Source organism: Hylobates moloch, unplaced genomic scaffold (assembly GCF_009828535.3).
Source record: "Hylobates moloch isolate HMO894 unplaced genomic scaffold, HMol_V3 SCAFFOLD_1, whole genome shotgun sequence".
In the NCBI taxonomy this organism is placed as follows: domain Eukaryota; kingdom Metazoa; phylum Chordata; class Mammalia; order Primates; family Hylobatidae; genus Hylobates; species Hylobates moloch.
Window position 1 is genome coordinate 2910826 of NW_026652276.1, and position 15135 is coordinate 2925960.

Sequence of the window (15135 nt, forward strand, 5' to 3'; positions counted from 1 at the left end):
TGCCTGTCGCAGGACTCAGCACAGCCTCACGTGTTATGGCCCTTGCAGGTGCCCTCTCCTGTGGGTGCCCCGAAGACCCGGGGAGAACGCAAGTGGAAGTCACTAGTTTGGGGATGGCGGGGGCTGACCGGGGCTTCGGACCATCAGGAGCCAGTGCCCACCTGGTCACCGGAGGGATGGGGAGCCACGTCCTGGCTGACCACTCACCAGTGGGGTGGAGCCCTGGGGAAGCCACGTGGCCTCTGTGAGCCCCTGTCCCCTCATTTCACACGGGGATCATCACATCCCCAGCTCACACCCCAGCGAGGAGAAGTGGAGGCTGCAGGCCTAGCACTCGGCACAGGGCCTGTGGCTTCCTCCTTCTCTCCCCTCGGCCATCCCCTTTAAAAGCATTTCTTGGCTTCAGGTGGTAATGAGGTGGCAGGTAAGAAAAGCACCTTCCAGAATCACGGTGGAACAGCCCTGTGACGAAGTCACCCGAGTCACAGCGGAAGAGCCCTGCGACGAAGTCACCCGGGTCACAGCGGAACGGCCCTGTGACGAAGTCACCTGGGTCACAGCGGACGAAGTCACCTGGGTCACAGCGGAACGGCCCTGCGAGGAAGTCACCTGGGTGGGAGTCCTGACCTCGCTTCCTCCGTGGAGGTAATTAATGGGACAGAGAGAGGAGCCATGAGAACCAGGTCCCCACTCGCTGTGAACACCAACGATTTACAAGGCAGGATCTTGGCAATAAGGAGCCCTGGGGGCCGCCGCACTTGCAGTCAGCTGGCACGGACGCCAATCCCAGCCTTCCTATTATTTACTGAGAAAATACCACGGCCCCTCAGCTGCTATTACACTTAATACTTGATCCTGATCCACACAGAAGCAAGGGTGTATTTAGCGACAGGGTAGGCTTTCATCGCACACCACGAGCATCTGATGCAGTGTCTGTGCCCACAGGAATCTCGTGGGGCTGGGGCTGCCTCCTCCTCCCCACGGGGGCTGGAGGGCCAGTAGCTCCGGTGCCAGCCAGGGGAAGACCATCAGCCACCCCAGAAGCCAGTGCAATGAGACCTCTCCCCACCCAGCTGGGCCGCACCATCAGCCCCAATTACCAGGCTGCCCTCCTTCCCTCGCACACATGCCCTTGACAGCCGGCTCTTTGCCCTTGAACCTCTCATCTGTTCACGCACCAACTCTTGCCCATGGTGCACTTGAGCTGGGCTTTACTCCAGGGGCTTGGGACAATGAGAAAAGAAACCAAAATACACCAAGACCTTTCCCTGGTGGGGTTCATGTTCAGGCGGGAAGGGAGGCAGCTGAACAGTGCTGAGGGCTCAGGACAAAGACAGGAGTAGGAAGAGGGAGGCAGAGGGGCTGCATTTTGGGCGGTGGGCAGCATAGGCCATGGAGGGAAGCAACGTGTGAGTGAGATCGGCAGGGAGGAAGGAGGCTGATGGGGCTGCAGGACCAGCTGGTGAGAAGCATGCATGAAAGGAAACGTTGGCTGGGCACGGTGGAGGGAAGAGGGAGGAGGGAGGATGGAAGAGAGAGGAGGGAGGACAAAGGAGGGAGGAGGGAATAAAAAGGAGGGAGGAGAGGGAGGGAGGAGGAAAGAGGAAGGAGGGAGGAAGCAGGAGGGTGTCAGAAGGAGGGAAGTGGCAGGAGGGAGGAGGAAACAGAAGTGAGGTAAGAGGGAAGAGGGAGGAGGGACGACGGAGGAGAGAGGAGGGAGGACGGAGGAGGGAGGAGGAAGGAGGCAAGAGGAAGGAGGGGAGAAAAGGGGGGGGAGGCAGGAGGGAGGAGGAAAGAGGAAGGAGGAAGGATGGGGAAGGAGGAGGGTGGAGAGAGGCCAGTGCAGCCAGAGCTGGTGAGGGAGGAGTTGAGATGGGGTGGGGAGGTAGGGCAAGACCACAGAGACTCCTGGGGCTGCAGTGACAAATGACCACCAACCAGGGGGCTTAAAACAACAGAAACATATTTTCTCACAGTTCTGGAGGCCAGAGGCCCGAAATTCAAGTGTCAGCAGGGCCAGGACCCCGCAGGCTCTGAGGGAGACCCCTCCTGGCTCCTCTCCGGCTCCTGGGCTGCCGGCTGCATTCTGCGTTCCTTGATGCTTTTCTCTGGTCTCCGTCTTCACTCTCCCAGGCCTTCGTCTCTGTGTTTCTCCTCCGTGTCTTCTCCTCTCCTTGTGAGGATGCTTGTCCATGCATTTAGGGCCCATCCAGCTAATCTAGAAGATCTCGTCTCAAGATTCTTTGCTTAATTACAGCTGCAGAGATCCATCCCCAGTATGGTCACATTCACAGGTACCAGGGCTCAGGACTTGGACACATCTTTCTGGGGCCACCATTCAACATACAACAGCCCCCAGGGCAAGATCTTCAGAGACAGGAGTGGTAAACTGTGTCCTGGTTAGAGGTGCAGTGAGGCAGGGATATGGGATTTCTGGTAAAATTGGTGTTAGGGTGGGGAGTGATTTGGTTGAGTTTGCTTCTTACTGGATCAGAAACATGGGAATCCCAGGTCCTCAGAGGAGGAGACCCCCGAAGGTTCAAGTCCAAATTGGTACAAGGTGCCTTTGGAGCCCGAAGTCGGCTGGTCCTGGGTGTGAGGCCTGCTGTGGGTTCTTCCTAGCCAGGACGAGTGCAGTCAGGCGGTGGAGGGGGGTTGTGAGCTCACCCCTTGTTTTCAGAGGACCCCAGAGGCTTCACGCACTCAATAAACTCCAAACAACACTCACCACGTGGGGGTCCTGCGGTTACAACATAGGATGGACAAGGGCAGGCCAACAGGGGAAGCAGCTCCATCTCCACAGTGCTAGTGATGGATGCGGCTCAGAGCCAGGAGAGAAGCAGGATCCTGTTGGTTCTGTTTCTTTGGAGACTCTTGACCAGCAAAGAGGTGAAGTTTGAGGACTGCAGGGTCATGGGGGACCCGTTCGCAGCTTGGGTCTGGGTGGGCACAGTGGCCGGGCGGGGTGGCCGGCTGTGGGGCTGGAGGGTGGGCAGGGCTGATCCGGGGAAGCCAGCCTGGCAGGACTGGGGCTGGACCACCCTGGAGTTCGGGGTGGGCTTTAAGCTAGGGAGTGGTGTGGTCAAGCCTGCTTCTGCTGGACAGCCAGGAAGGAGTATGGAGGATGCATCTGGGGTTAAGAGCCCGGAGGAGGCTCTGCCCTGAGGTGTGAGGTCCGCTCACTGTTTTAGAATTCTCACATCCCAAGTGCGGCTCGGCTGACTATCCACAGTGTTTCCCCACCCTGGTCTGACTTGGCCTCCAAGACCACCCTGGGAGTGGGGGGTGCTTCCCTGCCTCTCCTGGCGAGGTAGGGGAAGAGGGACTGGTCATGAAAGAGTTTTCATTTCCTTTCTCAGACACCAGGGCATCCTGAGGCTGGAATGGTGAAAAGGTTCTGAGTCTCATCCCTGGTTCCAGGCAAGTTCTCAGTAGAAAGCGAGGTCAGGAGGCTGCTGGTGAGGCCCAGGGCCTGAAAGAATGTCTGGCACGTGGCCTTTCCTGCAAAAGCTGCGGATTGACATCCTCAGGGCAAGAAAGGAAAACATCAAGAGACAGAGAAGCAGAGGGTTACAGGTCGCTAAGCTGCACCGAGAATGAAGACTTTCATTCATCTTACTTGAAGCTGGGAACCAGGAGAATGAAGGTCTGTAACTGCACCCTCTTCTATCAGGCCCTTTTTAGAATGTGACTGGATTATGTCCTTTCCGTTTCTCATGGGGAAGGAGTCAGTGAAGCGATTGGGATAAGATTGCATTTTTCATTGGAACACCCAGTGCCAGGTATGTGACCCGCAATCTCATCTGCTGATTCAGTAAATGTTCAGAGTGGGTAGTATTAGGCACTAAACTGCACCTGGACCTGAATCCCAGCTTTCCCATTTACTAGCAGTAACATCTTAGGCAGCCCATCTATGAAACAGGACTAAGACTGCTGACTTCTTAAGATTGTTTTGAAGATAAAGCAAGATAATGCATATAAAAGTCTTAACATGTTGTCTGGTAAGCACTGAAGAATGGTTATTATTATTATTATGCACATGCCAGTCACTGTGTCAAGAATTTAAGGATCAACATGATCAGAATTTCCCTCAAGAGTGTTTTATTTATTTATTTTTTTATTTCAATAGGTTTTTGGGAACAGGTGGTGTTTGGTTACGTGAATCAGTTCTTCAGTGGTGATTTCTGAGATTTTGGTGCACCCATCACCCGAGCAGTATACACTGTACCCAGTGTTAGTCCTTTATCTCACACCGCCCTCCCACCCTTCTGCCTGAGTCCCCAAAGTCCACTGTATCATTCTTTTGCGTTTTTGTCCTCATAATTTAGCTCCCACTTATGAGTGAGAACATATGATGTTTGGTTTTCCATTCCTGAGTTACTTGAGAATAATGATCTCCAATTCCATCCAGGTTGCTGTGAATGCCAGTATTTTATTCCTTTTTATGGCTGAGTAGTATTCCATTGCATAGATAGAGATAGATAGATAGATGATAGATAGATAGATAGATAGATAGATAGATAGATAGATAGATAGATAGATAGATGATAGATAGATAGATAGATAGATATAGATAATAAAGAAAGTGTGAGATATATATATTTCTTTATCCACTTGTTGATTGATGGACATTTGGGCTGGTTCCATATTTTTGCAGTTGCAAATTGTGCTGCTATAAACATGCGTGTGCAAGTATCTTTTCTGTATAGTGACTTCTTTTCCTCTGTATATATATCTAGTAGTGGGATTGCTGAATCAAATGGTACATCTACTTTTAGTTCTTCAAAGAATCTCCACAATGTTTTCCACAGTGGTTGTATTAGTTTACATTCCTACCAACGTGAAAAAGTGTTCCCTTTACATCACATCCATGCCAATATCTATTATTTTTTGATTTGTTGATTATGGCCATTCTTGCAGGAGTAAGGTGGTGTCACGTTGTGGTTTTGTTTTGCATTTCCCTGGTTGTTAGTGATGTTGAGCATTTTTCCATATGCTTGTTGGCCATTTGTATATCTTCTTTTGAGAATTGTCTATTCATTTCCTTTGCCCACTTTTTGATGGGATTGTTTGTTTTTTTCTTGCTAATTTGTTTGAGTTATTTGTAGATTCTGGATATTAGTCCTTTTTCAGATATATAGATTGTGGAGATTTTTTCCCACTCTGTGGGTTGTCTGTTAACTCTGCTGATTATTTATTTTGCTGTGCAGAAGCTTTTTCATTTAATGAAGTCCCATCTATTTATCTTTGTTTTTGCTGCATTTGCTTTGGTGTTCTTGGTCATGAAGTCTTTGCTTAAACCAATGTCTAGAAGAGTTTTTCTGATATTATCTTGTAGAATTTTTATTGTTTTAGGTCTTAGATTTAAGTCTTTGATCCATCTTGAGTTGATTTTTGTATAGGGTAACAGATGAGGATCCAGTTTCATTCTTCTATACGTGGCTTGTCAATTATCCTAGCACCATTTGTTGAATAGGGTGTCCTTTCTGCACTTTATGTTTTTGTTTGCTTTGTCGAAGATTAGTTGTCAAAGATCAGTATGGCTTTATTTCTGATTTCTCTATTCTGTTCCGTTGGTATGTGCCTATTTTTATACTAGTACCATGCTGTTTTGGTGACTATGACCCTATACTATAGTTTGAAGTCAGGTAATGTGATGCCTTCACATTTGTTCTTTTTGCTTAGTCTTGCTTTGGCTATGTGGACTCTTTTTTTTTTCATTTGATATAAAATTTAGGATTTTTTTTTCTAGTTCCTGAAGAATGATGGTGGTGTTTTGATGGGAATTGCATTGAATTTGTAGATTACTTTTGGCAGTATGGTAATTTTCACAATATTGGTTCTACCCATCCATGAGCATGGGATGTGTTTCCATTTGTTTATGTTGTCTGTGATTTCATTAAGCAGTGTTTTGTAGTTTTCCTTGTAGAGGTATTTCACTTCCGTGGTTAGGTATATTCCTAAGTATTTTATTGTTTTTTTGCAGCTATTGTAAAAGGGATTGAGTTCTTGATTTGATTCTCAGCTTGGTCACTGTTGGTGTATAGTGGAAATACTGATTTGTGTACATTAATTTTGTATCCTGAAACTCTGCTGAATTCATTTACCAGTTCTAGGAGCTTTTTGAATGAGTCTAGGGTTTTCTAGGTATATGATCATATCATCAGCAAACAGCGATTGTTTGACTTCCTCTTTACAAATTTGGATGTCCTTGATTTCTTTCTCTTGTCTGATTGCTCTGGCTAGTACTTCCAGTACTACGTTGAATAGAAGTGGTGAAAGTGGGCATCCTTGTCTTGCTCCAGTTTTCAGAGGAAATGCTTTCAACCTTCCCCCGTTCAGTATAATGTTGGCTGTGGGTTAGTCATAGATGGCTTTCATTACCTTAAGGTGTGTTTCTTCTATGCCGATTTTGCTGAGGTTTTTAATCATAAAACAATGCTGGATTTTGTCAAATGCCTTTTCTGCATCTATTGAGATAATCCTGTGATTTTTGTTTTTAATTATGTTTATGTGGTGTATCACATTTATTGACTTGCAGATGTTAAACCATCCCTGCATCCCTGGTATGAAACCTACTTGACCATGTTGGATTATCTTTTTGATAATGCAGTTGGATTTGGTGAGCTAGTATTTTGTTGAGGATTTTTGCATCTGTGTTCATCAGGGATATTGGTCTGCAGTTTTCTTTTTTTGTTATGTCCTTCTCTGGTTTTGGTATTAGGGTGATAATAACTTCATAGAATGATTTAGGGAGAATTCCCTCTTTCTCTATCCTGTGGAAGTGTCAATAAAATCGGTACCAATTCTTCTTTAAATGTCTGATATAATTCAGCTGTGAACCTGTCTGTCCTGAACTTCTTTTTGTTGGCGTTTTCTTTTTTCTTTTTATTTTTTTTTTGAGATAGTGTTTTGCTCTTGTTGCCCAGGCTGGAGTGCAGTGGTGTGATCTCAGCTCACTGCATCCTCCACCTCCTGGGTTCAAGTGATTCTCCTGCCTCAGCCTCCCAAGTAGCTGGGATTACAGGCACCTGCCACCATGCCCAGCTAATTTTTGTATTTTTAGTAGAGACAGGGTTTAATCATGTTGTCCAGGCTGGTCTCGAACTTCTGACCTCAAGTGATCTGTCTGCCTCGGCCTACCAAAGTGCTGGGATTACAGGCATGAGCCACCGTGCCCGGCCAGCATTTTATTTTAAATTACCATTTCAACCTTGCTGTTTGTTATTTGTCTGTTCAGAGTTTCTATATCTTCCTGGTTTAATCTAGAAGAACTTGTCTGTTCGGAGTTTCTATATCTTCCTGGTTTAATCTAGAAGAACTTATCTATCTCCTCTAGGTTTTCTAGTTTATGCACATAACGATGTTCATTATTCATTGAATAATCTTTTGTATTTCTGTGGTATCAGTAGTAATCTCCCATTTTATTTCTAATTGAGCTTATTTGGATCTTATCTATTATTTTCTTGGTTAATCTCACTAATGGGCTATCAATTGTCTTAGTCTTTTCACAGAGCCAGCTTTTTGTTTTATTTATCTTTTGTATTTTTTTTTTGTTTGTTTCAATTCATTTAGTTCTGCTCTGACCTTCATTATTTATTTTCTTCTGCTGGGTCTGGGTTTAGATTGTTCTTGTTTCTCCAGTTCTTTGAGGTGTGATCTTAGATTGTCTATTTGTGTTCTTTCAGACATTTTGATTTAGGCACTTAATACTGTGAACTTTCCTCTTAGCATTGCTTTTGCTGTATCCCAGAGGTTTTGATAGGTTGTGCCACTATTATTATTCAGTTAAAATAATTTTTTAATTTACATTTTGATTTCATTGTTGACCTAATGATTGTTCAGGAACAGGTTATTTAATTTCCATGTATTTGCATGGTTTTGAGGGTTCCTTTTGGAGTTGATTTCCAATTTTATTCCACTGTGGTCTGAAAGAGTACATGATATAATTTTGATTTTCTTAAATTTACTAAGACTTGTTTTGTGGCCTATGATATGGTCTACCTTGGAGAATGTTCCGTGTGCTGATAAATAGCTTGTGTATTCTTCAGTTGTTGGGTAGAATGTTCTGTAAATATCTGTTAAGTCCATTTGTTGTAGGGTATAGTTTAAGTCCATAGTTTCTTTGCTGACTTTCTATCTTAATGATCTTTCTAGTACAGTCAGTAGAGTATTAAAGTCTCTCACTACTGTGTTGCCGTCTATCTCATTTCTTAGGTCTAGTAGTAATTGTTTTATAAATTTGGGAGCTCCAATATTAGGTGCATATATATTTAAGTCTGTGATATTTTCCTGTTGGACTAGTCCTTTTATCATTAAATAATGTCCCTCTTTGTCTTTTTTAACTGCTGTTGCTTTAAAGTTTGTTTTGTCTGATATAAGAATAGCTACCCCTGCTTGCTTTTGGTGTCCATTTGCATGGAATATCTTTTTCCACCCCTTTACCTTAAGTTTTTGTTAGTCCTTATGTGTTAGGTGAGTCTCCTGAAGATAGTAGAAACTTGACTGGTGAATTCTTATCCATTTTGCCATTCTGTATCTTTCATGTGGAGCCTTTAGGCCATTTACGTTTAATGTTAGTAGTGAGATGTGAGGTACAATACTATTCATCATGTTATTTGTTGCCTGAATACCTTTGTTTTCCCTTTGTGTTATTGTTATGTTTTCCCTTTGTGTTATTGTTATATAGGTCCTGTGAGATTTATGCTTTAAGGAGGTTCTATTTTGGTGTATTTTGAGGATTTCTTTCAAGATTTAGAGCTCCTTTTTGCAGTTCTTGTAGTGCTGGCTTGGTAGTGGCAAATTTTCTTGCATTTCTTTGTCTGGAAAAGACTGTATCTTTACTTTCTTTATGAAGCTTAGTTTCACTGAATACAAAATTCTTGCGTGATAATTGTTTTGTTTAAGGAGGCTAAAATAGGACCCCAGTCCCTTCTAACTTGTAGCATTTCTGCTGAGAAATCTGCTGTTACTCTGACAGGTTTTCCTTAATAGGTTACCTGATGCCTTTGACTCCCAGCTCTTAAGATCCTTGCCTTCATCTTGACTTTAGATAACCTGATGACCGTGTGTCTAGGTGATGATCTTTTTGTGATGAATTTCCCAGATGTTCTTTGAGCTTGTTGTATTTGGATGTCTAGATCTCTAGCAAGGCTAGGGGAGTTTTCCTCAGTTATTCCCTCAAATATGTTTTCCAAAGTTTTAGATTTTCCTTCTTCCTCAGGAACACCAATTATTCTTAGGTTTGGACATTTCACATAGTCCCAAACTTCCTAGAGGCTTTGTTCATTTCTTTAAAATTCTTTTTTCTTTGTCTTTGATGGATTCGATTAATTTGAAAGCCTTGTCTTTGAGGTCTGATGTTCTTTCTTATACTTGTTCAATTCTACTGTTGAGACTTTCCAGTGCATTCTCTGTTTCTCTAAGTGTGTCCTTGATTTCCAGAAGTTTTTTTTTTTTAATTTATGCTCTCTGTCTCCTTGAAGAACTTTCTTTTCATATTCTGTATCATCATTTTTATTTTTTTAAGTCGGACTTCACCTTTCTCTTGTGCCTCCTTGATTAGGACTTAATAATCAACCTTCTGAATTCTTTTCTGGCAATTCAGAGATTTCCTCTTGGTTTGGATCCATTGCTGGTGAGCTGGTGTGATCTTTTGGGGGTGTTAAAGAACCCTGTTTTGTCATATTACCAGAATTGTTTTTCTGGTTCCTTCTCATCTGCATAGACGATGTCAGAGGGAAGATCTGGGACTCAAGAGCTGCTGTTCAGGTTCTTTTGCTCCACGAGGTGCTCCCTTGATGTGTGTTCTCCCCATTCCCCTAGGGATGGGGCTTCCTGAGAGCTGAACTGCAATGATTGTTTTTGCTCTTCTGGGTCTAGCCACCCTGTGGAACTACTGGGCTCCGGGCCGGTTCTGGGGAGTGTCTGCAAAGAGTCCTGTGATGTGATCCATCTTCAGGCCTTTCAGCTGTGGCTACCAGCACCTGCTCTGGTGGAGGAAGCAGGGGAATGAAGTGGGCCCTGTGAAGGTCCTTGGCTGTGTTTTTGTTTGGTGCACTGATTTTGTGTTAGTTGGCCTCCAGCCAGGAGGTGGCGCTTTCAAGAGCACATCAGCTGCAGTGCTATAGGGAGGAAGCAAACTTGCCCTAGGGTCACCTGGTTAGGCTAATGGATACTCTAAAAAGTCAATAGTTTTACTTTTAAATCTATTATTTATTATATCCTGGAAATTGCAGACTTTGCAGCTTTCTAACACACATGATTAACATTTTTAGATGTAAACTTAAGATATATGAGGAGTAGAGAATTTTTCCAAATTCTTTCAGAGAAAAGTTTGAGGACCACTGATCCAAAGCATGCCTGTCAGTGCCGGAGAGATGGCCCCAGTAGACAAGCCCTTTAGCCCATTCCCAAGCTTCATGTCCTGCCTTGAAGTCCACTCTGGCCTAGAGCCCTTGGAGAGGGCATAGTTTACTGAGAGGGAGAAGGAAGGAGCCCACAGACATTCTCAGCATCACCAGCTGCCACCCCTGCGTTGCACCTCTGGACATACATTTCTGGGCTTGGATGGCAAGCCCCCTCCACCTGCATGATACCTCTGCCTTCAGCCTGAGCTCCCATGACCTCATGTGGCTGCCATGAAGAGTGAGACAATCATAAGAGTCAGCAAAAGCTATGAAGGAAATAAAAGGCATACAGCCTCGAGGTGAGGCAGAGACTGATGGCACAGGAAGGGTAGAAGCCAGTAGAGGGAGGGGTGTAGCCCTGGGTGGATGGGGGTCCAAGGTGGCACGAAGACCTCCGCCTCCAGAGCTCCTGGGAGCCTCTTGTCCCTCTCTCTCCAGTGTCCCATGCAGTTGGCTTTCTTAGAGAGGGACTCCTCTCTTGGGGGCCCAGGAACACAAGAGCTCATGTAAGTTTGTGGGGTGTGGGATAGGTCATGCCCACCCCACCCCATTGATCAGAACCAGTTACGTGGTCATGACCCAAGTCAGTGGGGTCCGCCTACGAAGAAGCAGGGGGTGAGTCATCCCAAACAACAATGTCATCTGCTGCAAACCTGTCTTGAACAGCTTGGTCATCTTGGGAATCATTTCAGTTACATTTAAAAGAATCGGCATGGCTAATCTACACTTCCTTCCCTGTTCAAAGATGCAGTTCCTTCCAGTGAATGGTATACACTAGCTAACTGTTGTTGCCTAAATATATGAGAAAGCTGGTTTTAGCACCCAATATTCTTATTGAGTTCTCTTGCTTTGCCCAGATTCTTTCTCAATTATATTATTATTTGATAGTGATTGAGGGATGAGAGGAGTAAGGTCAGTAAACCAAAGCCATCATTATCCCTGCCACCCCATTCATAACACCTCCAATTACACATTTCTATCCACACCGCACCCTTCACACAAGTATGCGTCCAGCTGGGAAATACTTGGTGCCTGAGGGGTTTATGGCTCCTTGATTGATTATTCAAGCAGGCTTCCTTCGGGAAGGAGGCCTGGACATCGTCCCGGCCAGGATGAGTGAGCCTCTGTTTTTATTTGTAAAGTGGGAAAATGGCTGTCGGGCTTGGCTTGCTGCAGGCAAATGCCCTTTAGTCTGAAGGCCTCTGCTCTGAGTCCTTCTGTCCTCACGGAGGAGCAAGGTCTGTCATGGGTGTGAGCCAGGCTCTAGGGAGAGGAACCACGCCTGCCACCTGCTGCCTGGAGGAGAGGATGGGTCAGCTCCTGTCCCTGCCCTTGCCAGCTCCTGGCCATTGCCTTCCAGCCTGTGGTTATCCAGAGGCCTCGCTGGCCTCTGCAGCCTGGGCCCTGAGCCCTGACTGTCTTTCCTGCTAGAAAACTGGGGCCCTTTTCTAGGTTCGGCTTTAATAGGTTGGACAATTGGCCCACATTACACGGACCATTGTGACCACATTAGGGAGGGGAGGGTGCTGTGCCAGAGTCGGGAGAAGAGGTTTACCAGGGCAGGAAAGGCAGGTGACAGGACACAGAAGAGCCGCATCTCAATCGCTGCAGAGAAAGCATCTGGACAAATTCAGCAACAACATATTATTTTTTAACCCTTTCCCATTTAAGAAAAAAAAATTCAGCTCATTGCCAGTACTCATTTAATTTTACATAAACACGCTCTTTGAAGCTAAAGCAAATCTGACTGATTTTCAATGTGAAAATAAAATATAAAAACTTTTCTTGAAACTAACATCAGAATTGTCTGAATCATCAGAATCGACTATTTTGGAAAAACTGGATTCATCCAATGAATCCTTGGCCAAAAACTGTTGGAGAACGATGTTAGCATCATGGGTAGGTATGTTAACATTTCCTAGGATTTGACAGTCTCAGCGACGGAGAAGTGCTCATTTTGTAAATGGAAATACCACTACTAAAAACAGAATCCTATAAACAGAATAATGTCTTTTGTTCCCAAAGCCGATATCCTAGAGCAATGCGAAAATAATCATAAAAGGGAGATATTTAGTGGCAGAGTTGTCTCAGGGTGAACACTGGCTGCAAGTGCTGCCAGTGAGTATTCTCGGTGAAAACAGGAAAAGGTTTTAAAAAAAAAAATTCCAGAAACCAGGAGAAAAAAAGGATTTTTCAGCTCAACAAATTACATCTACTAAAAATCTACAGTTTATATAATTTAAGTTAAGGAGGCAGAATGCATTCTCTCTATGATCAGGAACGAGGCCAGGGTGTCTGCTGTCACCGCTTCTGTTGGACATTGTGCTGGAGGCACTGGCCAGGGCAATGGGGCAAGGGAAATAAATGGAATTCATACAGGTTGAAAATGAAGAACTACAACTGTCTTAATTCACAAGATCTTCTATAGAGAAAATCTGAAAAGATCTAGTAATAAGCTATGAGAAGAGATAAGTTTGGCAAGGTTGAAGAAGAGCAGGTAAAGGTTAGAAACTCAATTGTATTTCTATACACTAACAAGAATTAAATGGGAATTGAATTTTTTCAAAAATTATCATTTATAAGAAAATAAAAATACAAAGTACTGTAAAATTAGTATAACAACAAAGTACAAGACTAGTGCACTGAAAAAGAAGAAAAATATACAGAAATTAAAGATTTATCTCAATAGAACATTATATCATGTTCATGAATCAAAAGTCAATACCATTAATATGTCAATTCTCCTCAAATTGATCTATGATTAATGCAATCTTAAGGAAAATTCTAGCAGCTTTCTGTTTTGGAGAATTCAGCAAGCTGATTTGGCATTTATAGAGAAATGCAAAGGACCTGCAATAGTCAAAACATTTATTTCTTTAAGTAAAAAGAACAAAGTTGGAAGACATATGCTACCTGATTTCAAGGCTTTGTATAAAACTACAGATATCAAGGCTGTGCAGCATTGGCATAAGGACAGCTGTGTAGATATATGGAACAGAACAGAGCCCAGAAAAACACTCAAGCGTATATGGTCACTAGATTTTCAACAGCGGTGCCAAGATAATTCACTGGAAGGAAGGACAGCCTTTCAGCAATGGTGCTGGAATCATGGGTATATCTGTGTAAAATAAAAGAACCTCTACTCTTACCTCACACCACATACAAAAATTAACTTGAAGTGAACTGTAAACCTAAATATAAAAGCTAAAACCCTAACATTTCCTGTAAGAAAACATAGAAGAAACAGATGATTAGGCAAAAATTTCTTATTTAGGACGTAAATAAGGGAGGCCAGAAAAAATTGGTAGATTAGACTTTTTGAAAAATAAGAAGTTTTGTTCCTTGAAAGGCACTGTTTAAAACTTTAAGATGGATGATGCATTCTTGAAGAAAATATTTTCACATCTATCTGATTAAGGACTTACATCCAAACTATATGGGACTCTTACAAGTCAATATAATAAGAAGACAAACATTCTGAATAAATAAATGGGGAAAAGATTTAATGCACATTTTACTTAAGAAGGTATGTGAATAGTTAATAAGCACGTGAAAAGGCTCCCCACATCATCAGTCATGAGGGCAATGCAAACTAAAACCACAGTGGGATTCCACAGTGTACTACTAGAGAGGCTGGAATTCAGCAGACAGACAATACCCAGCGTGGGTAAGGAAGTGGAGCAACTCTACCCTCCTGTGTTGCTGGAGGAAACGCAGAGTGCTACAACCCACTTGGAACCACAGCTTGGCAGTTGCTTATTTACCAAATGATCTGGCAACTTCACTTTTATGCACAAAAAGATATTTATGTGAATGTTTATAGCAGCTTTATTTCTAACAGCCAAAAGTTGGAAGCAACCAAAATGTCCACTGACATAGGAACAGATTAACAAATTGTGCAGTATTCGAACAATAGAATGCTGTTCAGAAACAAGAAAGAAGCAATTCCGACTACGTGGAACATCATGCACGAATCTCACAAGCATAAAGTGAATAGAGGAGTCTGATGCAAGAGAGGAAACAGTGCATGATTTCATTCTTAAAACTCTAGAAGAGGCAAAACTGCAGCACCAGGGAGAAGACCGATCACTGCCAGGGCTGGGTGGAATGGGATTGGCTGCAAAGGAGGATGAAAGAACTTTCTGGAATCATGAAATTGTTCTGTATCTTGATTATGCCCAAGGCTATACTCCTTTAACTGTACACCTAAAATTGGTGAAATTCATTGAATACAAATTATAACCCAATAAAACCGATTAAAAATACATCAAGGAAGGACATATCAGCCAAAACAAGCAAACATGAATTTGGAAAACTATAGAAAATAAAATGAAAGTCACAGTTAAAAATCATTAGGTGGGTCCAAGGGAAACCTATATTGATAATAAGAATCCTTAATGAAAACACTACCTGTCACACACTTTTTTGTATGAGCCTTGTATAAATCAAACACACTTAGAAATGTGAGAGCAAATAGAAACTCAATTTTTATGACAAACTTTAACACAGATCTTCTGACCATGTGGGCAGATCAGGAGTAAGAAAGGGTTTATTTCCAGAGATACTTTGGTCGGGTTGAGGAAAGCTGTGTGAGGCAGTGGTTCAGCACGAGGGCATTTAAAACCAGGCAGAAGGCCTGGTTTTAAATCCACTTTTGCCTTTGATTTGGTGTGTGTCACTGGACAAGTTTCTTAAGTTTCAATCCCACAGGTGTAAAGTTCATGGA